Here is a 24,645-nt window from a genome sequence, read left to right as displayed (position 1 = left end):
GGAGCGGGTTGCACCCGCGGGGTCCCTCCTCCTCCCTGCAGCCTTCCGCCTTCGTGCCCTGTGGCTCGCGTCCCGGAGAGTTCTGCGCAGGTACCGCGTCGCAAGATGGAGCCGGACGCTTCCCCTCGCCAGCCTCCCAGGGTCCTCATTCGCCGCACCTGAACTTCAGGTTGTTCCGTGATTCTTTGCCTTGAGAGCTGGGGACGTTGGAATTAAAACTCCCCTGCAGCTGATAAGGAAAGCTCTCCCAGAGAGATTGTTCAGTGGGAAAAAGCAACGGGCAGGACAGACTCGAAAGGGACACGGTTTCTACAGAGGCGTGCGCACATGTGTGTATATTTGTGTGTGTGTGTGTGTAGCAAGACAACGCGGTATCTCAGGAAGGGGACTGGAACGCTGGGGAGACGGAAAGGTTCGTTTTACACTGTGTATCCTTCTATATGGTTGGATATCGCCCCCATGCCCATGTGTTTGTATGCACTATTCTGGGGGGAAATGCGCCCTTCCCCAGTCAGACTTGCTCCTGCAATAGCTTTTTCTCTGCAGATTCAGACAAGGACTCGCCACCCCACTTGGAGCCCCAAATCTCTTCTCTGTGACGTTCCCAGCGCTGCTCTCCCTCCCCACGTGGATCCCAGCTGCTTGCCTGCAGGGTTACTGGTACACATGCTCCGGCCTCATCTGCTTCCCAGGGATGAACAATCTGAATGCAGGACCCCGACTCCCCCTCGTGTCCGTGAGTGAAAGGCAGTGCGTTCTGAGCCCAGCAGCCTTGCCCTGGAGGCCCAGCCCTCCCCCAGCCGGTGCGCTTCCCCCAAACCCCATAGCCTGGCCTGGCGGTCCCCTGGTGTCCTGGGCTCCCCAGGGGCAGGGCTCAGGGGCCCAGCTCTCACCCAGGCTGACTCGGTCCAACCTCAGAAAAGAAGCTCACGGTGTTGTCTTGTGTCACCATCGCTCCTGGTTACCAGAAGGCAGGAATGAATTTCAAAATAAAAGAAAAAAAAAATATCCTTGATCAGGTGAGAAGAAACAAAAGTGAAAGGTCTTGAGCACTGCAAATCCTCTTCTGCTGCCCCAACTCAGTTACAGGGGATCGTGAGACAAGCATGAGGGGAAATTGGGGGTTGGGGTCAAATGGTCCAAGGGCACTCCCCATCCCTGGAGCCCTTCTCCCAGCTGGACGGCCTCCAGAGGACGAGGGCTCACTGGTCCACTCTGCTTGCCTTATGTGGGCAGAAGGCAGCTGGGAAAACTAGCCAGGCCAGAAAGAAGACTGTAAAACCTTGGTTCCCAGAGGCCTGGGTAGCAGAGACTTCATTTTTTAAGTGGACTGACTGCCCAAGTTTTCAGTTCATTCAGCGAATCTACACCCAGCCTTGGGAGACAGTCATAAGGTAGGCTGGCTCGGGCTCCTGAAATGGAAGGCACATTTCCTCCTCATTTTTATTTGTTAGTTTGAAAGTCACTGGAGAATAAATATTTTTTTTCATTTAAATATTTCTAGCCTCAGTGAGAAATACAACATAGCCCATCATTTCCTGACTGACTGGTTGGGATCTGCTTCCTCCCTCCCTCCTGTCTGATTAGAGAAACAAAAGAAAAAGCCCCCAGTTATGCCGGCCACTCCCCTGCTCTCCTCTGTAGGTTCATCATTTGGTCGGCCTCGCCCTCCCCACACACATCATTTCTTTGCTTTTGGCATAGAGTATCGCCCTCTCTACTGCAGAGCCAAATACAGGTTGTGGTCCAGGACTCCATGGTTCAAATAATCAGAAAGGGTCAAACTGAACAAACCACAGGGGAATACATAAAAATTCTAAAATGGGAAGAAAAAGGAGAAGAAGAGTTTCAGTCAGGTAAATCCACTTCACAGTCCCCAAAGGCATCTTCCATCCTCGGGTGTTCCAAGTCTCAGATATGCCTTGAGACCACAAAGTCTGCTAGCATCACCTGTAAGAGGCTTTCCTGCTTCTTCCAGACGGACAAAAGGAGACCCAGGTCACGGGTGCTTCACTTCCGCAAATCGCAGTTTAGGATCCCATGTAATCTACCACGTGACCTTCTAAAAACCAAACAAGCACACACAAAACCAAACAAACAAAGGGATGATGTTGTTGATTTATCTTTTTTAGGAACCCACCCCCCAAAACAGAGGTGTGAACTTAGAGGTTCGTGGGCAAAGAGTTTCCTGTATTTATTTTTTTTAAGGCATGTATTTTTTAACCCCCAAATCATTAATTCCTTAACTTAGATTACTTCCAGATGCTTTTCTGAATTTCATAACCAACATCAGAGACCACTAATCTCCTCAAAGGCTATTGCAAAACTCCTTGTGGGCTTTGGGCACATGGAGACAATTAACATGATTTATAGGAGAGAAGAGAGATTGGAAAGAGGAAACCTGCTGTTTCCACATGTGCCCAGGGTGCGTAAGTCGAAAAGGCAAGTTCAGATTTTTTTGTTGTTCATGCTTAAATTCCAAATTCTTAACATTGCATAAAATGAGGGTTGGAACTTGGGAATTTAGCTCAGGAATTTCTTATAAGGTTGGCCTCTAGATAGGGGACCTATAGGTATATGTTACTAAGAACGTGGAAAAGAAGGGCTATATGTTGGCCTCATGAGGCAGCTATAGTCGTCCTGCAGATCTAATGGCAAGTCCTAACTATGGTGCTTGCTATTAAAGATGAAAAATAAGGAAGGCAGGCAGGCAGCTATATGTTGTGCTGTGCTGGTACTTTTGTTATTGTACATAGACGTCATCTCATTTCATGCTTGCAGTAACACTAATGGGAGTACTGTTGCTGTCCTTTGACATTTCATCCATTCTTTCAACAAATATCTGTCTACTGCTTACCATTTGTCAGGCTCAGGTATGGGGTTCTAGCAGTGAACAAATCAGATGAAGGTCCTAAACTCATGGATCTTAGAGTCTAGGGGACAGACGCTCAGGAAATATACAAATAAATCCATCCTAGAAGCCAGTGATAGGTGCTATGAATAAAACTAAAACAGAATGAGGGGAAAGTCTGATTCGGGGTTACAACTTGAGAGAGGGCAGATGGAGTGGGTAAGTTGGCAGATTTCTGAGAGAAAAGCTTTTAAGGAGGAGAAAACCAAAAGTGCAAAGACCAGGAAGCAGAGGAAAAAATGATCTCACCCCGCCGCCCAGAACAGCTCTGGCCTCTTGTAGAACACAGCCTGTAGGGGGCAGCAGAGGAAGCCTGAAGTCCAGTTAAGAGCTGACCGTGGGAGGGTAGGAGGGATGAAGGCCCGGACTGGGAAGGTAGCAGGGAGTGGTGAGGTGGAGACGTGGACCAGTTAGGCTGCCCGCTCCAGGCAAAGGCGAAAGCCTTGCCACTGGATGGGTGTGAGCTGTAGGACAGTGTTAGAGTCCGGGGTTTCCCCAATGGTACCCTTCAGGGAGGAAAGAAAGACTGGTACTTGGGGGTACCTTGGAGCAGGTGGGAAACCTGAGGATCCAAGAGAAAGTTCAGTCACTCGCTAGGACCTGGCAGTGGTGACTTGCTAGGACCTGGCAGTGGTGACTTGCTAGGACCTGGCAGTGGTGACATTGAACATCAGCTCCCCACCTGCCCCACAGGTGGTGTGGTCAGCTTGTAGCCGCCAGCTTAAACTCTGGTCGTATGTTGGTAAGATCCATGACCCTTGTTTTAACGAATTCTAGGGCCTCACGCAGCCTGGCTAAGGTGGGGCTGGGTAGGTAGGGGGAAGTGGGCTGTAGAAATGACACGTCCTTCCCCACTCCCCACCCTTACCCCCCGCTGCACGTGGATAAAGGTTGCAACATTATGCCATCCAGTAAGAATCTGACTATTAGGGAATATTTACTGGGGGCTGTCACCACCCACTCTTGATCATTTATGTGTTTATTTGCTTATTATCTATCTGCAGCTTCCCCCATCCCGTGTCAGCTCCATGGGGTAGGGGGTGACCTGTTCGCCCCTGTGTTCCCAACACCTAGGAGGGTGTGACCCCAAATTAGCACTTGTCTGGTGAATGACTGTTGTGAAGCTGTAGATTACCAGTCCCGTGTTACTAACAAGGAAACTGAGATTCACACACTTTTACCTTCAGCTCACTTAGCCAGTAATAGTAACAATTATGATGAGAACAATATCATTTATTAGGTGCTTGTTAATTGCCAAATAATCCTGTTGACAACCCTATGGATTTGTACTATTTTTATCCCATCTTACAGACCAAGAAACTAATGTCAAAGAGGTTAAGTGGCTTGTTCAAGGACACCCAGCTGGGAAGTGGCAGAAGTGGGGTTGGATCTGTAATCATTCGTCCCACTCAGCTGTGTTCCAGTGTGTGCTTAGCTCTGCGCGTTCTCCACACCAGGTGTCCTGGTCGCCTGTGTTATGTCCCGCTGGCCAGGCCCCACTCTCTGTATCAGGTTTCACTTGCTAGACTTTTCTGTTTTTGACAAACACCGAAAAATCATTCCTTTGTAATTTCCACTTAACCTTACAGACAACTCCGCAGCACCTTGGGCTGCCCTGGTGTCTCTACTGGAACTCCGCCTCTATGGAGTTGAATTTCCCCTGAAGAGATCACGGGCCCAGCTTCTCCAGGTAAGATGCGGGATGCAGGTGGCTTTCGGCTTTGTGAGAACAACTTTTAGGACTGATGCTCAAATGCCCCCACACCTGACCCAGATCCGATTTCCCTGCCACACTTCCAGGCTTTTATCACCCTGCTAGAGACCCACAGAGTGGATTTTCCACCCCTCACCCTTCCACAGGGGGGTTCAGTAGTCGGTTTAGTAAAAGAAGTGGGTTAATATAGCTTCAGAGGGTTACAAATGGAAGTGGTCACACTGACATTTCCTTAACGGCATATGTGCCGCATCACCGTCACCACCTCTGACATTTACAGATCTTTCACTTTGTGCTGGGCGCTATTTCCAGTACCTTTGCACATGTGTTCGCTCATTTAATCCTCTCAACAACCTTATGACTTTACTGTTCTTAGTAACTCCATTTACAAACCAAGAAATTGACATACAGAGTTTAGGTAACGTACCCAGTGTCACAGAGCTAGGAGTCGGCAGAGCTGGGATTCGAACCCCGTTACTCTGGCTATAGAATCCCTGCTCTGAGTCATCAGTCCTCACTCCTAGTTCTGCGTACACATCACCTTGAGGACTTGTTAACAGGTGGATCTGATTCAGTTCATCAGGGGCGGGTGCCCCTTCATCTGCATCTCTAACAAGCTCCCCCAGATCATCTTGTCGCTGTGCCTCAGTGGACCATCTTTTGTGTAGCAGTTCCCTAAATCCTTACCTTATTCTGCTCCCTACATATTTATCCAAAGCCATATTACCCAAACTATATGTATTTGAAAATGTCACCAAGGGTCAAACCCCTTCCTGCTTCTCGACGCAGAGCAGTCCTAGACACATTCAGTGCCTTGCATCATTCCAGAAGCAGCAGGAGATTGGAGAGTTTGCCATGCAGTCAGTTAATAACAGTTACTTAGTACATACCTGTCAGTGAGCCCGATATTCGGAGTAAGCATGGCGACTGGCTTGGGTCAAGGTAGCAGTGGCTCCATCACCTGGGTCCCTGCATGACCTCAATGAGCAGAGTCCCCTGCTAAGCAGCAGTGGACACACACACACACACACACACACACACACACACACACACACACACACACACACACACACACTGAGAGATGACGGGCTGACATCTGGGGGTCGTTTGTTGCTGCACTGGAAGATAACCCACCCTCACCGCAACACCAGGCATTCACATTCATTGCATGATGCACCCGCTCAGCTCCGCCCCTGTTCCTTGTGGAGTATCAGGTCCCATTGCAGGAATAACAGTCTCCATGTCTTGTCATTCTTTAATTCAATAATCGATGGTTGAGAGATTATTATGGGTGAGCACTGAGCTCGGAGCCTGTCCTCAGACAGCGTAATAGGGGAGATAATAGACATAGACAAGTATCTTGAATAGACATCGGAAAACAGGCACAAAGGACATGTTAGAAGAGCCCAGGGAAGATCAGTGATTTCACTGCCCACCTACACTCCATCGACACTGACGTTAAAGGCTCTGCTGATTCTGCCTCAGAGACTTTGCACCTGCCCTTTTCCCTTTCTGAAGCTCACTCCTTACAATTTCCTCTCCTTTCAAATGTCCCCCCTCAGTGATGTCTTTCTTCCCAGAACCCAGGATATAGCCCGAACACACCCTGCACTCAAGAAATATTGTCGAATAAATTCTGATTGTTACCTTTGAGGAAGTGATGTTTGATCACAGGGATGGTGGGAGATTAACAATGAAGATGGGAAAGAAAGACAGGATGGCAGAGTCTTTGTGGAAGAAAGGACAAGACAGGAACATAGTTCAGCCCATAAACAGGAACAGCGATTTTTACTTCCGGGCAGTTCCCGTAACCACCAGTCGGAAGAAATAGGTTAAACTAGCTCCAAGGTCATTGACGTTGAACTGTGGTGGATTCAGCCATTGTATTGGCTTCATCGTCTTCACCCCTAAAGCTCTGGTTTTGTTTTCTCAATCTTATAGTCATGACTCATTAGGACCCAAACTTCGCAGTTTTCATAGGAAATAATTCAATTCAGACTCACCCACCACTGCAGGATGCAACACATCCTTAAGTGGCATTATTGATCTGCCTTTCCAAGCCCGTCCTGGCCACCCATGATCAGCAGCCCAAGCTATGGCCTTGCTGATGATTCCTTACAGATCCAGCCGGTTTCTGGGAAGGAGGGACACTCATAACTTTCACATATGACTCACTGTTTTCAATCACCTTTCTCAGGTTCAGACCATCCGGGTAACTAAAGGAGCTTTGTAGCCAGACTCGCTACATCGTTCTTGACTCCCCTTAAAACTCCCTGATGGCCTGTTACAAGGAAGATTGAGCTTCAAATGGAAAACTGCCAAAATTGTGCCGTTTTGACACTTGGAAGCACGCAATGCCAGTGCAGTTAATTTATGTGAGAAACAGCTCTGCTCGCTAACCCACCGGCAGCCGCCAAATGGTTATAGAGTCAACAGTGCCCCCTGGTGGCGGCAGCTGGTATATTCTGCTGGTGGAGAGAAAAATAAAAGCTCAGATTTCTGGGTCTAAGCAAAGGCGCAGACACATCCTAAGAGTGCCATTCAGTTCAGCAGCATTTCACACTCGTGAGTGTCTTCTCAAGAGGCAATATTGGTCACTACTGGCCCCTTTGCCTCTGACTCGTGAGTACAACCTATTTCCTGGGGTGGCCCATCTGCAACAGGATTTCCGTAGAGCGTTTCCCACTTAAAGCAGTTACCTTAATGGAGCTTAGGAGACTGACTTTTGATCTCTGTGGACCGTTGGAGAGATTAAAGCTCAGGCCGGCTGAGATTAGGTACAAGGCTGGCGAGAAGATAAAGCATTTACACAAAAATCCAAAATTACTGGGCATTACATTTACTGATGGAACTCCTCCAGTGCAACTACGTATTCACTGAGAATTAGAGAAGCAGAACCACTATGAATAGGGCGTTTATTTTAGGAATGAGACCTTATAGAATTGTGGGAGACGCTGGGGATATAAAGATCCAGAAGGGGGAGTTGGAGGATAAGCAAAACTCACCAACCAGCTTTCCTGAGGTACTGACACGTGATTCAGGGCAGGCTGGGCTTTCAGCTCCTTCAAGGTGAACATCCTGGAACTTGAAGAAGAATCTGGAGAGGCACGTGTGCCCAGCTTCCAGGGTGGGACAATGCAAGGGGAGCTGTTCAAAGAGTATGTGAAGAGTTCAGCTTCTGCCGTGGTCAACTAAACACCTACAGGATCGATCTTCCCATAGGTGACAATGGTAAGTTCTGCCTAAAATACAAAACAAGAAGAGAAGGACAAACACATGAACAAGACCATTTCCCTGAAGACAAAGAATGAAGGGAGGCAGGCAGATTCCAGAAGGAGTTGACATTTGGGAGGAGGAAAAGGCGTGGAGAAGGTTTCCTAATTCTGTCTTTTCCCCTAAGAACAGATCACAGTCACTGCTGCTTGGGACAACTCTTACTTCTGTTGAAACCCACTCTTTATGGTCTAAAGAACCAGAGGACACAGTTTGGGGCCACCATAGCCACTGGAAAGGAGAAGGGAGGAATCCAAAAATGGACTGAGCCAGAAAGCAAGATCCCCAAATTCTGTGCATAAATTTTGCCCATGTCTTTGGGGGACCCATGAGCCACACGGAGAATAAAAGAACTGAACTGATTGGAGCTGCAGCCCGAGAGACTTTTTTGGAATCCGACCGTGTTCATTGCGAGCCAAAAGAAAAACGTTAACATTTTTCTGAAGAATGTAACAGAATCCAGATTCTCCACAGAATTCAGAATCCATACAGCATCACATTTACCATGTGCAGAGAATCATTCCAAATTATTTGACATTCAAAAGCGAGGAAGACGTGAAAGCAGAGCCTAACCCTCTCCTTTGGTCACCCCAGTGACATCCTTGGTGCTCATTCCTGCATCAAGCGCTTAAAGTAACTGCAGTGGTTTCTCTTTCCTGCTCTGCCCCTTGGATGAAACAAGCCGTAAAGTCACGGGACACAGCCAAAGGGGAAACTAGTATGTTGTCTTCCTGCAACCAAGAGAAAGGGATCATAGGATCAAAAGGAAGAACTAGAAGCAAATACATTCACACAGAGGGATAATATGTATCTCTTTAAATGCCCACGGCAGCAAATGAACTTGAAAATCCTGCCTTCTCCACCTCTTTGCTGTATAATGGATCTTCCTTTTTCCTTTTCTCAGTCCTTCCATCTTCTCGTCTCTGCCCAAAGCGAGTACCAGGAATTTCGTTAGGAGATGCAGATTTCATGGTCAGCAAGTTAGGAATAATCCCTCCTTTTATGGATCCCTTAGGTCAGTGACTTAACCTCTCAGCCTCATTTTGAAAACATGACTAAAATTTGGGATAATTATACTTACCTTTCATGTTGTTCTTGTTAGTCAGAACTCATTCCAGTACCCTAAAACTGAAGGGAAATGGTATTTGCTTCTATGAATGGGGAGTTCAGGCATGCAATTGGCTTCAGGTATGGTTGAGTCCAGACTCAGTGAAAGAATCATGTGTCTCATGTATGTCTTTTTCTTCCCCCGTCGACTTTGTTTCTTTTTGCGTATTAGCTTTACTTCTCCTACAAATTACTTAGTCTCCCAGAGCCTCGATTTGGTCATCCGTAACATAGAATATTAATAATGCCGTCTTCATAGGGAGGTTCTAAGAATTATATGAGACTTGTATGTGTGAATCACGGAGCGCAGTGACCAGTGTATAGTAAGGGGTCAAAAATCTCAGTTGTTACTATTATTATTATTATATCCCAATATGGGTATGGGTATTAAGGAAGAACATCTGTCTTGCATCAATAATAAATATTGACTGGGACCTTGTAGGTGATCCGAGGACCGTAGCAGCTGCTAGTGATACAGTGGGAAAGGGCAGAGGATTAATTTAAATCAGCATGAGAATTTCACTGGTATAATCAGCTGAATGGCTCAGAGAAGGGGGGGTGACTCATGTCAGCTGTTCCCATTGAGCTTGAATAGGGAAATCGAGAAAGACTATGAAATCTGCGTGTGGGCACAGAAACTGGTCTGGAACTGGCACTGAAATTAGGAGATAAATAAGACTGCCGAAGGGCTTTGGGGGTGAGGGAGGCTGACAGTGGAACCAGAAGACAGCACAGGGGCTCCTGGCAGCTTACCCCGCCCCACCAGAATGGTGGCCTCTGTGCCCTGAACCAAGGGGCCTGAGATGAGGGGTGAGGGGTCCACAGAGCAGGGGCTAGGCTGCCCTTGTGAAGGGGAAGCCTGACTCTGGGGTCGCTTCCCATCTTGGCGTTTCTCTTCTACAGCAAGTAGGACCCACCTCCTCTGGAAGTCCGACCTCCCTCCTGCCCTCAGCAATCTGAGCCTCTCCCTCCAGCCCGCTGTCCATGCTCCCCTCCCCCTCCTGATGCTAATAAAAATAACAAGAGCTAATATGTGTTACCACTTACAATATGCCAGGTTCTGGTTTAAGCACTTTCCATGGACGAATTCACTGGGTCTTCCTGAGTCTCCTGACTCCTCATGCAGTTCTCCCCCTAGGGTCCCTCTAAATAAGAAGGTTCATTCTTTACTGAACAGGAGGCAAGATATGTATTAGTCTACCCATTTTGCAGATGAGTAAACTGATGCACAGTGAGATGAACCATGAGTGAGTTGCTGAGTGGGGGATTAACTCCAGATCATCTAAGTTCTGGTTTGGCACTCTTTCCACTGCACCCGAGGTCTCCACGTTCTTTCAGATTCCACGGAACAAAGGCATGGGGTGCCAGCTGGGTATTTTTTTTGCTCCAAGGACAGTATCCCAACCTGAACGAATGGGTCCAAAAGAAGGACTTTAAGGGTTCTTGCCACTTAATATTCAAGAGGTTGGCTGCCCCAAAGCCTGGCTGGATCCTGGGGCTCAAACAAAGATACAAAGAGACAGACTTTTTTTTCCCCCACCTTTCTTGTCTCTTCAGCTTGCCTTACTCTCGGGTGGGATGCCCTAGGTGGTCGGCCATGAGGATTCCAGACGTGCATCCTACCAGTTTGCCTGCCCTGGTAGAAAAGCAAATTCAGTTTCCTAGCAACTGGAACACAAGTCCTGGGGCTGCATTTCATTGGTTGTAGCTTTGGTCACATGTTCATCCTGATCCAATCCCCATGGCCCATCAGGGGCTGAGCTCTGATTGGCCAGGCCTGGGTCCTATACTCCTTCCCTCATACCAGGGAAGGAGACTTAACCCCATAAACCACGCTGAGGGGGAATGAAGAGTCTTTACCCAAAGGAAAATAGGGGTGCTTTTAACAGAAAGAAAATTAGTACTGGGTGAGCGAAACCATCATCCAGAAATGGTTTCCAATGCGTGTGCCAAGGTGTCAATGTTTTATTTTGCAAACTAAATATAGTTTAAATATTCAGCGAGCTGTGAATTAAATCAGTGGCCGTTATAATTTCATATGATAAAGGATAGTTTCATTTTTAAAAGCTGCGAAGGACAGAATGGCAGGATAAGGCACATGCTTGATGAGACAGGTCAGGCGGCAAGGTCGCATAGACTTGTACTTGGTCCCTATGCTGTAATATTCCAGCGAGAGTTCCCTCACGGACGCCCTGTGAGGATGGGAGTTTGCACAGCGCTGCCTTTTCACGGGCTGCTTCTCAGCAGTCAGCACCCAGGAGACCTGGCAGGGAAGAGAGGCCCTGCGGTGTCTTCTTTCATCTACAAGCCTGCAGTGATATTTATTCCAGCGCTGGTATGAGACTTCCCCCTTCATAAATTGGGCAGCCTGCTGCGTTGTACCGGACAAGAGGAAGGTAGTCACTCGTGCATCCTTTTGTTGCAACACTGGTCATTAATCACTCATCCTCCTGCTGTATTTTTGAGGCCGGTTGGTTGAAATTGGCATAAAACCCAGAAATCGGGGGAAACATTACCCTGTTTTACCACTTTAGGAAGAGCAGCGGGGCTTAGCATCATCTAGAGCTGCGGATTTGAGTACATGTAAGTTTCCTGTTCTCCTCCCCTCCCCCCTCCCCACTTCTTCCTCCACATCTCCCCGTGTAACAACCTCCTTCACTGAGACCACCTGTGTTCCAAGAGCCCAGGACCACGAGTGCTAGAAGCTTCTGGGCTCATGTTGTTTCATTGTGAATTGGAAAATTCCTAGGAAAGGAATTTTGATTAGCCCCATCCATCGTAGGTCCCGATATTCCCCAAATCATCGTCACCAGGGAGGCAAAGCTATAAGCGGTGTGTGTGTGTGTGTGTGTTAGGAAGAGAGATGGGAAGGTGGTGTAGAGGATGGCTTTCCAATATAAGAAGGCTGCATTTCCGTAAGAAAAGGGAGGAAGGGCAGAGAGAAGACTCTGAGATTGGGACTCTACACCCGCGTCTTACTCATGCCCTTTATTTTGGAATTTCTTTCTTACCTGGGTGATCCCTAGCCGCTAGGGAGCATTTGGACATTGTGGGGCACTTTTCTTGTCCCAGGAGCTGGAGGCACTACCATACATAATTCAGTGGACAGGGGCCAGGGATGGGAAACCACCTGCCCTGTGGATGCATGTCCCACACGCTGGAAAAGTGTCTTAGCCAAATGCTTCTGGTGCCTCTGTTGCAAGGCACGATTTTCCTTGGAGGGGACAGAGGCATGTGCAAACCAGCGACAAAGGTCTCCTCTTCCGACATTTGAGATGCCCACTGAAATACTCAGCAGTAGCTGCCGAGTTATCTAAGTGGGGTTCCCGTGTGCTCTGCAAATCCAATGCTGTTGAAAGCGATCAACTTACGTATTTCACACCTCGCAATGAAATGGTTTATTAACCCTTTCCGCAGAGAAGCGAATGGCCAACGGTGGCTACAGATTAATGATTACTCTTAGCATTACGTAAAGGAAGAGAAATTGAGAGTGTTCAAGAAGAGAGAATCCAGTTTCACAGCGTGCACCAGCCAGAGACTGTGAAGGAGACCAAGGCAGGGGAGTGAGGTCTACCCTAAATGCCGCAGTTTCCATCTCTCCCATCACCTTCTTCTCTGGGCTCAAAGTGTCCCAGGATCGGCCCCGCCTTGCTGTATACACCACGGCAATTATCCACTCCCCAAGCATTTCACTAGAGGAAAGCGAGAAACAGTGAAATTGTTCATGTAAATTACAGACGTGCCGGCAAAGTGACTCACAGGGGAAGTGCATTCATTGAAGTCAGACTCCCAGCCCCCCAGGCCCCCCCCCCGGCCGCCCACACTGAGCACCCACACTCCCCCGAGACTTCCCATCACTTGCAGGCGTACAGACTTCACAGCAAAGTGCACAGAGCAAAATACTGGGCTTGGGATGAGGTGGAGAATTCTGTGAAGCTTCTTCATTTTTTACAGCTCTAAACGTTTGCTCATCATTAGGAAAAACTCTTCAGCCTTTGTATGTGGGTAACAGTGCATTGTGTTTAAGGGGTGGAAAAGCTGCTGGCCTTTGGAAACTGATGCATTATTTCTCCCCCTTGGATGGTGGTAGGTCCTTATAACTTTTTTAATGTGTTTTTTTAAATACATTTTATTTGAGTTTGGCATGGAGGCTTTCTGTGTTGGCTTTTTTTTTTTCTTTGCAAGCCATTTTTATCCAATTCTGGGTCCTCTTTCGTTAATAAGTGTTCTGTGAATAAGCTATAGGATAGGTGAAGGTAAGGGTTCTGTCTCCTGATTCAAGCGATGCATTCCAAGCCCTTCACAATTCCCTTCCTGCCTTAAGCACCAACATTCTGTTCTCTTTAGCATCATGATCCTGGATGACCCTTGCTTCTACGGGCAGAGCCGTGAGTGGAGGTGACGTCTTGAATATGTCGTCACAACGTGGTCGGCCCGAGGACAAAGCTGGCGTCTAGGATGGCAGAGATGGAAGAGGGCAAGTAGACGGCACTTACATAAAGTAACCAGCCCAGGTGCCCGTTTATTAACGGGGTAATGAATTCCAGCGCCCGCGAAGGCAAGTCAGGTGAGCTTCCTGTGGCTGAAGCCGTACATCGTGCCGGAAGGGATGCAGGACCTTTACTCCTGCCCGCCCTTCTTTGCTCTGCTGCCCACAGGCGGCGACTCTGAGTGCGTCACCGGAACTCTTCCGCTTGCCTCTCAGGGTGAGAGCGTCATCAGAGACAGCCCTCATGGACCTCGTGATCCCTGATATTTAATTTCCTTTAGCTTAATTTATTTGGGCCTCAGGAATTAAAGAACTAGGTGTTCCCTGCAGCCACACTGTTTTCTGACCATCACCGGGAGGGGGCAGAGGGAAGGAAGGAGCGGCCGGTACGTGCCGGGCCCTTTAAACAAAGCATCTCAGGTAATCTGGCACAGCAGCCCCACCCACCCGCTGCTAGTACTGGATCCATTTCACAGATGACACAACCAAGGCCCAGAGAGATGGAGTCACTTGCCCAGGGTCACACAGCTGGATAGTGACAGAGCTGGACCTTGAGTCCTGGGTTCCCCCAATCCCAGTGCCCTTGATTTTGCTATTTCTCTCTCTCAGGGAGAGGAAGAGGAATCACCCTAAGACCTTCATGGGAGGAAGTTTTGTTTTTTTGCTTTTTTTTTTTAATTGAAGTATATTTGATTTACAACGTGTTAATTTCTGCTGCACAGTAAAATGATTCAGTTATACATAGGTATGCATTCTTTTTCATATTCTTTTCCATTATGGTTTATCACAGGATATTGAATATAGTTACCTGTGCTCTACAATAGGACCTTGTTGTTCATCCGTCCTATATATACTAGTTTGCATCTGCTAACCCCAAACTCCATGGGAGGAAGTTTACACACCACAGACATTTTCAGATTTCACTAGAGTTGTATTATTTTTCCACATCTAGACACCACTGTAAAACCAAGGTGGTCTGAGTGAACAGAGGATCAACCCAACAGAGGCTTCAACATCTGGCGGGGCTCCTGATGGCCACGTGAAGCTTTTCTTCTGCAGCAGGCCGCCTGGGTGAGCCTAAAGTTGGAGGGAAGCAAATGACAGGAAAGCCTCTTAGCAACCTCTGGCTTCTTTCTCAGAGATTTGCCTCCATTTCATAATTTCTTATCAGCACTGAATTCAGTCAGGTCCCTCAGCTGTCAGCTCAGCCTTGCCAGACGACGCAGTTCATAAGCCATAGAGATTCAACTCGCGGCTCCATTCATTTGGTCAGATGAATAAAAAGTATTTTATGGGTGCTTTTGGAAGGGGGCCCTGTTGCCTTTTGTCTTCTCATCATTCAAAAGGGGGCTTTAGTGTAAGCACTTAAGTCATTGGACGTGTGGGTTTAGCCTGCCAGGATCTTAGGTTCAATCACATTTAATTTTCTTCGTTCACATTAACAATGATCAAAACACCTTGTAACACGGGAGACGGGATCAGAATGGAGATCATGACAGTTCGCGGAGATGACTAACCACACACTCTGCTCCAGGAGGCTCGTCCCTTTGGGGCTACAGGACAGGTGGTGGCTTGTGTTCTCACAGGTAAAGAAGAGCGACTTTAGGATCCCAACTGTTTTCAAGCGATTTCCCCCAACACTGCAGGGTGAATAAATGCTTCGAAGGTCTAGGGTCACGGGCTCTGTCACACGACCAGAGGTTCCTCTTTGAGGACACAAGTGCAAAGGTGAAAGTCTTCGCATCAGTGAAAAGGGAAGTTCTTCTTGTTGAGCTGATATGCCGAGGCTGCTTTATGAAATAAAAATCAGATGAAGCTCTGTTTTTCGGAGTGGGCTCGGGAGCCTGAGAGAAGTACGTTACCTGTCTGACCTCGTTAGGCATCTTGCTAGCAAATGCATAGAACGAGATGATGCCATTTGCTGTGGGGCCTGGTGCTCTGAATTGAGATGTACTGTGGGCGGAAGCAGGACACGGGACAAGGGGATGAGTCTGTAACATGGGCTGGACTGAGCCAGCTGCAGAAACCGGCGTCCTGGAGAAGAAGTCTTTTCTCTTTCCCCTGGCCGTGTGCTCCATCGCTGAGGACATTAGAGTCCAGGAGGATTAAAGGAGAAGCAGGTCTGGAAGCTACTCTCACCTCCGACCCCATCCCTGATCAAGAAATCATGTGTGAGCTTTGGGTGGATTAGATCATCTACAGAAAGCAGAAAGGGCCAGCTCTCGTCGATCAGGGAGGATTGAGTTGTGGGGAATTAACAGAACACTGGCCTAGCTGTAGCTTGAGCCAATCACAGTTTCTCTGAGGCGTTTAATAAAAGTCAAGAGGTAGAGATTTCAGATACTGTGCAGTGGTTCAGTTTTGCTACATAGACCCAGGTTTCATTTTTCGGCCACCGTCGTGAGCCTTTGGCTGCCTCATGGTGGCAAGATGGCTACTGTGCCTCCAGATACCGTGACTGGGTTCCAGGTAGGAGGAAGAAGGGAAGGGAAAAAGCAAAAGCTCTTCTGTGGCAGGCGTAATTGAGATAACCCCCAGAGATTTCCTGCCCTTATCCCAGACACTGGCAGTATGATGAGATATCTGCCTGTGATTATAGCTACATGATAAATGGAATTTTTCAGATGTGATCAAGAGGTACAATCAGTTAACTTGGCATTCATCCAAAGGGAGGTTATCTTGGTGGGCCTAATATAATCGAATGGGGTTCGTCTCTAGGAGCTGAGAGTGGGTGACCCTGGAGGACAATCAGCAAGGAGAATGGGACCTCAGTCCTACAACCACACAGAACTGAATTCCAACCACCTGAACGAGCTTGGAGGCAAGTGATTCTCCAGGGCCTCAAGGTAAGAGTCCAGCCTGGCTGACATCTTGATTTCAGGTATGTGAGACCCTCAGCAGGGAACCTAGTTGAGCCCACCTGGACTTGTGACCTCCAGAACCAGGAGCTGACAGGTAGGTGCTTTTTTAAGCTGCTGTGTTTGTGGTATTTACTGAGATGGCTCCGGCTCATGGTTGCAGTAGAAACTGAATGTACTTTGGGGGCTTCCCTGGGGGCACAGTGGTTAAGAATCCACCTGCCAATGCAGGGGACACGGGTTCGAGCTCTGCTCCGGGAAGATCCCACATGCCGCACAGCACCTAAGCCCGTGCACCACAACTACTGAGCCTGCACTCTAGAGCCCACGAGCCGCCACTACTGAGCCCGAGTGCCACAACTACTGAAGCCCCCGCACCTAGAGCCCGTGCTCCGCAATAAGAGAAGCCACCGCAATGAGAAGCCCGTGGACCGCAAGGAAGAGTAGCCCCCGCTCGCTGCAACTAGAGAAAGCCGGCGCGCAGCAACGAAGACCCAACGCAGCCAAAAATAAATAAATAAATTTATTTTTTAAAAAAAGAAACTTACTATACTTTCCTAGGAGGTTTGGCCTTTCAGCTGGGAAAGGATGTCCTCCCCAGCAGATGTCTAACCAGACCCTGGGTGGCAGACCCACCAGTGCCTACATCCGGGGTGAGACCACCGTGATGTCTCAAAATTCACTGAAGCCTGGATGAGGCACCCCCATCTCCTTATGTCGCCATGCCCTGGGGGCCTGGGGGGGGGGATGGGATTTCACCCATTCGGAAACATGATGATGTCACTTGGGGTGGTTACTTTAACAGGGTTGTTTTGAAGATCCAATTAGAAAGGAGATGGGGAAGTTCACAGAGAAGTTACTAGTGTGCTGTCCACATCTGAGATCTCTAGTAAGGAATCGCTTTTCAGAGATGCTTTGTTTTTCTGTAATGGATGAACTAGTTACAGTTGGGCGAGGTTCCCCCAGAGGACGTGACCCCCCCAGAGGACGTGACCCCCCCCCCGAGGATGTGGCCTCTGGTTGACCTGTAGCTGGCCCCAGGCATTGGAGCCTCACTGCCCCCTGTCCTTGGGATGTTCGCTGCCCCACACAGGAGCTATTTCAAGGATGCACCTCGAGAAAGCAGGTGTGGTGGAGACCTCAGGATGCTGTGGGTGCCTGAACCCGGGGGAAGGCCTCTCTATAAACTCTAAGATGCCGCGGGCTGGAGGGCAGTGACCTCCTGGTCCTGGGGTGCCAAAGACAAGCCCTGGAGGAAAGTTCCCTGCTTATTAAACGGCCACCTCCCCATCTGGAGAGGCTGTGTCCTCCTTCTGTCCCTCCCTGCCCTCCGGGTACTGGGGCCAGCTTCAGATTGTACCAGGGAAACTCCCAGGGGTGTGAGACCAACCAGAGTGGTGCTGAGAAGATCAGGCAGCTTTAGTGAACACGCTGTAGAAGACACTCCCCTAATTAAAAGGAACCACCATTAACCTTAAAGCAGGTTATTCCCTCAGAGACATCCAGGAGCTATCTTAAAACGTTTTGAATTTTTGTCGTCCATCCTCTGATTAGACAGTAAACAGAGACTCCCAAGTTAGTAGTTCCTGGAGGTTGGTGAAGGAGTTCTAATTGGATGAGAATTTTCATGACTGCCAACAAATTCAAAACGTGTGCCCTTTTTTAGGATAGCTGTAATCCTGGGCGATCAGATAGGGTATTGCCGGGAGGCCAGAAAGTACAGAAGGATGCTGGAAATTCAGACAGGCTTTGGAACGTTCCTGAGAATAAGAACCTCAAATGTAACCAAAATTGGGCGAGAAACTTTCCAGCTTGACTGCAACTGTATACCTTGCCTCCAAGAAAGGAAAATTAACATACAGCGAACCCTGTATGTCAAGTTCTAAATCTTTGAGATGACGTTGCAAGTGTTAATGTTTGTCCTCTTGTCACATAATACTAGGACCTGGGTTATCTACTTGAATGTAGACCCCTTGAACGCAGGGACCAGGTCTGTCTTGTTCACTGTCGCATCCCCAGCATTTAATACGGTGTTTGGCCCCACTTAACACATTTCAAGAAATATCTGTTGAAGAAGATGTGAATGAAACAGTCCCTGTATCAGAGACTGTGACCTCAGGTCTAGAGACATCCACTGGGTCGAGCCAAAGGGAGCAGGTGTCAGGCAGGAGGGAGACGGGGACAGTGGCAAATGGACGAGCACCGTCTGGGTTAAAGGACAGGCAGTATTCAACCCCGGTCAGCTGTTGCCATGCACGAGTGAGGGCCCGGGGTAGCTGAGCCCACTGAGTTATATGTAAAATGTCCTAATGTGTGAGTGTTGGCCACTAATTTAATGTCTTTAAAAGATGAAACAAGGTTTTTTAAAAAACCTGTTGTAACAGGGAGGAGCCAAATCTGACTCCATGTTGGACCTGTTTCTTTCACTTTAACCTTTGCTTGCTGCTGCTTTTGTTCACTAAAAGGACTCTGTCTATACAGAACCGCCTGCCTCGGGGAACCCTGCCCCTCTGCCTGAATGTTAAACCAAATGCCTTTGTTCAGGGAAGCATCCGGACCCTGTCCACCTGTGCACGGCTGCAAGAAAGAAGAAACGAACACATCCCCTCCCCGGGGCTGGCCATTCCAGGGGACATTCGCAAAACTTATGGCCTCTGTACTGTCTTCCTCATCTCCTCCCCCTCTCTGTGCTAGAAAAGAAACTGGCATCCAAACCTCAAGAAGATGGTTATTTTGAGACTCTAGTCTGCCATCTTCTCGGTCTGCCGGTTTTCCAGATAAAGTCGGATTCCCTGCCTCAACACCTCGTCTCCGATTCATTGGCCTGTTTTGCGGCGAGCAGAGCGAGCTCGGGCTCAGTAACACTGCGGGCCTGTGAGTTGTTCTCTGGCTCCATCTTTGTGATCTTTGCCCCAAAGAAACAAACAGATCCGCAAGGAAAGCACTGCCTAAAAAGAGTCACACAGAACTTGTCAGCAAGTTACTTTTTCCCTTTGTGTATTCCTGCTCACACGGAAGGGTGTAAAATTCTGAAAATCCTTGGCACGAGAGTGGACGAAACCTGTGGATTCTTAAAAGCATTGCTCTTCCCTGCAATTAAAACGTGAATGACAAATGTCCTGAAATCTGACTTGGAAGGTGTGTTGGTTTGGACTCTGGAAGGAAAGGAGGCTGCCTGAGATGTTGTCATACGTGAAAAGCAGACACACTTTGGAAGCAGGGGAAAACAGAAGTGGAGAGTGACCGGGGTCTTGCAGCAGATGTGTCAGTCCGGACTCCTTGCAGAGGTGCTGATACTGGGAAAGAAGCCTCTCTTGGGAGCTCATCACAGAAATTTCCCTGAAGAAATGGCATTCTCTTCATCACTGTCACCCACGGAGAACAAGATTCTGGTCTGTTTAGTGGAAAGTACAGACACTGTACAAAGAGACGTTGTACGCTACTTGTCGGTTAGGTTCTGTAGCAGTGTCCTGAGGCTGCTGCAATAAATTACCACAAACCGGATGGCTTAAAACACAGAAATTTATTCTCTCACAGTTCTAGAGGCCAGAAGTGCAAGGTCAAGGTGTCTGCAGGGCCGTGCTCCCTCCAGAGGCTCTAGGGGAGGATACTTCCGGCCTCTTCCAGCTTCTGGGGACCCCGAGCATTCCTTGGTTTTAGGTGTATCACTCCAATCTCTGCCTCTGTCTTCATGTGGCATTTTCCCTTGGGTGTCTCTGGGCGTCCTTTTCTGTCTCTTACAGGGATATTCTCACTGGATTTAAGGCCACCCTTATCCAGTATGATTGCATTTCCAGCCTTACCTTAATTACATCTGCAAAGGCCCTATTTCCAAATAAGGTCACGTTCTGAGGTCCTAGGTGGACATATTTTGAGGGGGGCAGTATTCAACCCAGCCCAGAATCTGAAGGCAGGGTGAGGTTAGGGATACAGAAATGATTGATCATGTCTCTTTTGTCCTGGCCACACAAATAAAGCCATTAGACAGGAGGTGTGGTAGATGACCACACAGCCTGGAAGACCTCGCAGGGCGGGAGCCAGGGGAGCATGCTGGCTCCGTTCCCATCTGCCCCTTCAACGCCCATTGGCCAATGCCCGCTGGATGCCAAGGGCACAGCCTCCCTGGGCACAGAGCTGGGAGGACCTGTGGGGAAAATGAAGACACCACTCACCTCCCCAGGTCAGCATCAGTTGAGAGATAGATACGGGAGCCAAACAGATGGAGAAAAATCCATCAGCGCTACTACTGGAAAAGCGAGCTTGGGGGACAGGACCCGTGGCCAGATTCATGTAACAGGAGATCACAGGAGAGGCTGGGGTGCTCTGAAGGGAGTGGGGCAGGGCTGGGCTCCTACCGCCTCTGTCCTATGCCCAGCCTCCCCTGTCAGACAACTCACTCCTTCTCCATGGGCAGGATTCAGGGAGGGGCAGAGACAAAGGTAGATGTTACCTTCCAGCCCTCCTGGTGGATGGGCTAAGAAGGATGCTAACATCCCCCCTGTCGAAACGGGAGTCGGGAGGGTTAAGCAGCCTCCTTGTTGAGGCAAAATTCATCAATTTTGTAGAGCAGGGGTTGGCCAACTACAGCCGTGGGCCAAACCCGGGCTTCTGCCTGTTTTTTGTCAATAAAGTTTTATTAGAACATAGCCGTGTCCATCCATTGACATCTCGTCCCTGGCTCCTTTCCTGCCACAAAGGCAGAATAGAATAGTTGTGACAGAGACTGTGTTTCCTGCAGGGCTAAACCTACTATCTGGCTCTTGTAAATATTTTTCCAACCCCTAGGGTATAGGATTTGAAAGATCTTTTCAGTTGCCCCCCCAGGTACAGAATACAGTGCTCAAGGGGGTGGGATGCTAATTTAGGAAAGGCTCCCTGGAGGTCAGACCATCTGAAAGGATGAGACAGTCACAGTTCGTGCCCTTATCCCAGGACAGAGGAGAAGACAGAATCACTCTCATTCTCAAAATTGTTATTTCTCTCCCTCTCCCCCTCTTAGCAGAGAGGATATAGTCAAAAAAGTGTGAGTTCAATGTGTATATAGTGCAAATCTACTTTCTTTCTTTTTCTTCTTTTCTTTTTTTTTAAATTGAAGTACAGTTGATTTACAATGTTGTGTTAATTACTGCTGTACAGAAAGTGATTCAGTGATACATATATATACATTTTTAAATATTCTTTTCCATGATGGTTTGTCACAGGATATTGAATACTGTTCCCTGTGCTCTACAGTGGGACCTTGTTGTTTATCCATTCTATATAGAAGAGCTTACATCTGCTGACCCTAGCCTCCCACTCCATCCCTCCCACAACCCCTACTTTCTGTTAAAATTTTGTGAAATTTTGTTTAAAGAAAACCATAAAGACAGCCATTCTTATAGAAAGTAAGAATGAATGAACTGTGAATGAGGAAGAAACCAATATACTGACGGGTCATAGGGAAGGAAGGAGAGGGTCCCCACACAGACCCGGGTCTGCCCCAGCCCTGGCCTCCCCCGTAAACACACGTATCTTTGTTCTAAGCCATCATGAGTGGATAATTCTGTTACTTGTGGTCAAACACATTCTTATTGTGTGTACAACTTGAGTACCTATAAACATGATAATATGACATAGAAGTATATATAAAGATAAGCATAGGGAAAGAATCAGAAAGGAAATAATATTAAATAATATTAAAATGTTCCAAGTGATAGGACCACAGGCAATTTTTTTTCTTTTTACTCTCCCTTTCAAGTTCTCCCTAGTGACATATATTTCTTTTATAATCCCCCCACAAAAGAAAATAAATGTTATTTAATGTAAAGCTGTTTGTCAACTTACAAAACTAGTCGGCTCTCCGGGAGAGCTGCCTTTCCACAGAGGGTAATTAGAGGGTGGTCCCAGTGTCTTGTCCTTGGAAGTGGCCTCTCCAGGGACAGCTACAGCTGATGGAGCCAGGATTCAAAGGACGATTTCACCAGTGAGGGGAAAGAGGCCATGCCACTTCCTGAAATTTCTAGAAGGATTTCAAATAGGCCAATGTCCATGGCTGTCCATTCGAAACGGTTAACAATTTGGCAGAATTTTTTTTCCTTTTATTTTCCAAATGGACGCACTCAAATGTGGTTGTTTGTTTTCAAAATCTCCAATGATTCCCTGCCTGCTTGTGAGGGAGATTGAGAAATTCAGCCCAAAGCATCCTGTCAGAATCCAGTGTGTGTAGCCCAGGCAGGGTAAGGACTCCAGCCAGGTGTGAACATAAGTGGAAAAGGAGTCCATTATCACAAGTGCTGGAATCATTCTCTCCCTCCAGAAGGGCCCTGAGCTATGCAACCAGATTAGAAAAGATTTCTTTCTCTCCTTTTAAGGCTTGAAGGGAAAAAGGAAAAAAAAAAGGAGGAAGAACTGTATCCACTTTCTTAGACACAGGATTATTTTGCAACTGTGACTGCATTGTCTTGGCCCATCTGTCCAGGACTGTTGGGTGTTTGGGGCCTGTGCTGAGACGCGAGCTGGTCCAGCATTTTTAAACCGTGCTTGTGACCCACTGAAAGGTCCTACCATTGATTTAGTGTGCAGCCACCAGCATTGAAAACATGAAAGAAGACCAAATAAAACAGAAAATACCAGGGAGAGTGGCCCACAGTGAGTGTGGCTGGCACTGGACCTGCCCCACCCCCAGATCCCATCGGGGTGTTTTTCCTACTTCTGAGCTCCCTCCCGTGGCTGTGTGTGGCCTGATCCCACACGGGGACTCTAGTGTAAACTATTCCGCAGAGCGTTTTTGCTCCCAACAGCCCACGCTGAGTAGATAAAAAGACATCTGGGAAGGTGCCACCTTGGAGAAAACAGATTCCCTGAAAGATGCCCCCCCCCCCCCGACTACACATACTTAGGCACCGGGGAGTGCGTAGGCAAACTCTCTCGATGGCTGGATGGAAACCACACCTACACGTTCCCAACCCAGCAGCCCACAAGCCCTGCGATGGAAGAGAATAGCTTTCCCAGTACAGTAAGTCCCCTACGTACGAACCTTCAAGTTGTGAACTTTCAAAGATGCAAATATGCGTTTGCGTGTCCAATCACATAAGTTCGTTCACGTGTCTGGTATACGTGTCACGTGCGTGCGTCCTCTGCAAGTGGCTGTGCTTCTGTGTCCTTTACTGTACAGGACTGTGTCGAGTACAGCAGTGCAGCATGTTTATTTCTTGCCGGCTCCCTCGATGCCAGCCCCTGGATGCCAGCTGTTGTACTGTACTGCTGTGCTTTTCAAGGTCCTGTACTGTAAGATTTAAAATATTTTCTTTATTTTTTGTGTTTGTTTTTAATGTATCATTTGTGTGAAAAGTATTATAAACCTATTATAGTACAGTACTATGTAGCCGATTGTGTTAGTTGGGCACCTAGGCTAACTTTGTTGCACTTACGAACAAATTAGACTTATGAACGCACTCTCGCCATGGAACTCGTTCGTGCGTAGGAGGCTTTCTGTAATGAGACTGGAATTCCCAAGGATGTGCACGGGGGCTGGGTTTGGGTAATGGTCCTTAGGGAACCCATCGCTGCAGCTGGGGGTGAGGTCATATCGCTACCTGGAAGCACGGGCAGCCTTAGCCTCCCAGCCCTCTGGGACTGACCATGGTTCGGGGGTGGTGATGGCGATGAGGCAGGTCGCTGAAGGAAAATGGCGGGCAGGTGACACGGACAGGTGTTCCGTGCAGCTCCAAGGTCAAGATTCACTTCCGTCAGCAGCCCACACCCGCTCCTTTTCTAGGTCAAGGATCAGACACCTCCTCAGAAGCGTGCTGGGGACAGTTGTTAGGACCCCTGGCGTCTACAAGATTTGCTTCTGCTGAGCGTGGCTTCTTTCCGCTGCTGTCCCTTTAATTATGCAGATATGAAGGGGACGGACTGTGTCTGCATGAACAGGCAAGAATAACTAGATTTTGCATGATGATTGTGAAAACGTTCTTGCCATGGTGCAGTTTGGAAGCTGCCTTTATAGGGAACCACAGCTGCAGGGCCGCCGGAAGAATCTTGTAATCAGCTAACAAGGAGAAGTGATTTTTAACTCCCTCTTCCTTCTCATCTTTTCTTCCCCTAACCAAGCCTCATCTTCCTTTATTAAAAAATAAGGATATACATACTCATCCAGAGGGAAGGAAAAGAATGAAAAGAAGGGAGGCAGAGGAGGGAAACGGGGGGACAGGGAGAGCTTAAGGTAGGACTCTGGCCAAGACCACTTGGGGTTTGGGTGCCATCTTGGCCCTAGGTTCCTTTATATCTCTGAACCTCAGTTTTCCCTTCTGTA

The 24,645-nt window shown here is 48.1% G+C and overlaps 1 long non-coding RNA gene across 2 annotated transcripts in view; it reads left to right on the top strand.

Moving 5' to 3' along the window:
- Positions 1 to 272: 272 nt before the first annotated feature.
- Positions 273 to 24,645, top strand: part of LOC132598346 (uncharacterized) — a 68,952-nt gene continuing 44,579 nt past the window's right edge. The window contains exons 1-6 of one of the 2 annotated variants that reach the window (XR_009566403.2): positions 273 to 428; positions 2,263 to 2,442; positions 4,501 to 4,601; positions 13,353 to 13,572; positions 14,447 to 14,565; positions 16,213 to 16,340. This is a non-coding gene — a long non-coding RNA (uncharacterized lncRNA). Of the gene's footprint in view, positions 429 to 2,262; positions 2,443 to 4,500; positions 4,602 to 13,352; positions 13,573 to 14,446; positions 14,566 to 16,212; positions 16,733 to 24,645 lie in introns of those variants that run through there. The other variant, XR_009566402.2, reaches the window with a different exon arrangement.

The sequence above is a fragment of the Globicephala melas genome, chromosome 13 (genome assembly GCF_963455315.2).
Source record: "Globicephala melas chromosome 13, mGloMel1.2, whole genome shotgun sequence".
Lineage (NCBI taxonomy): Eukaryota > Metazoa > Chordata > Mammalia > Artiodactyla > Delphinidae > Globicephala > Globicephala melas.
Note: the sequence above shows the minus strand (reverse complement) of the source record. Positions and strands in the feature narration are given on the sequence as shown.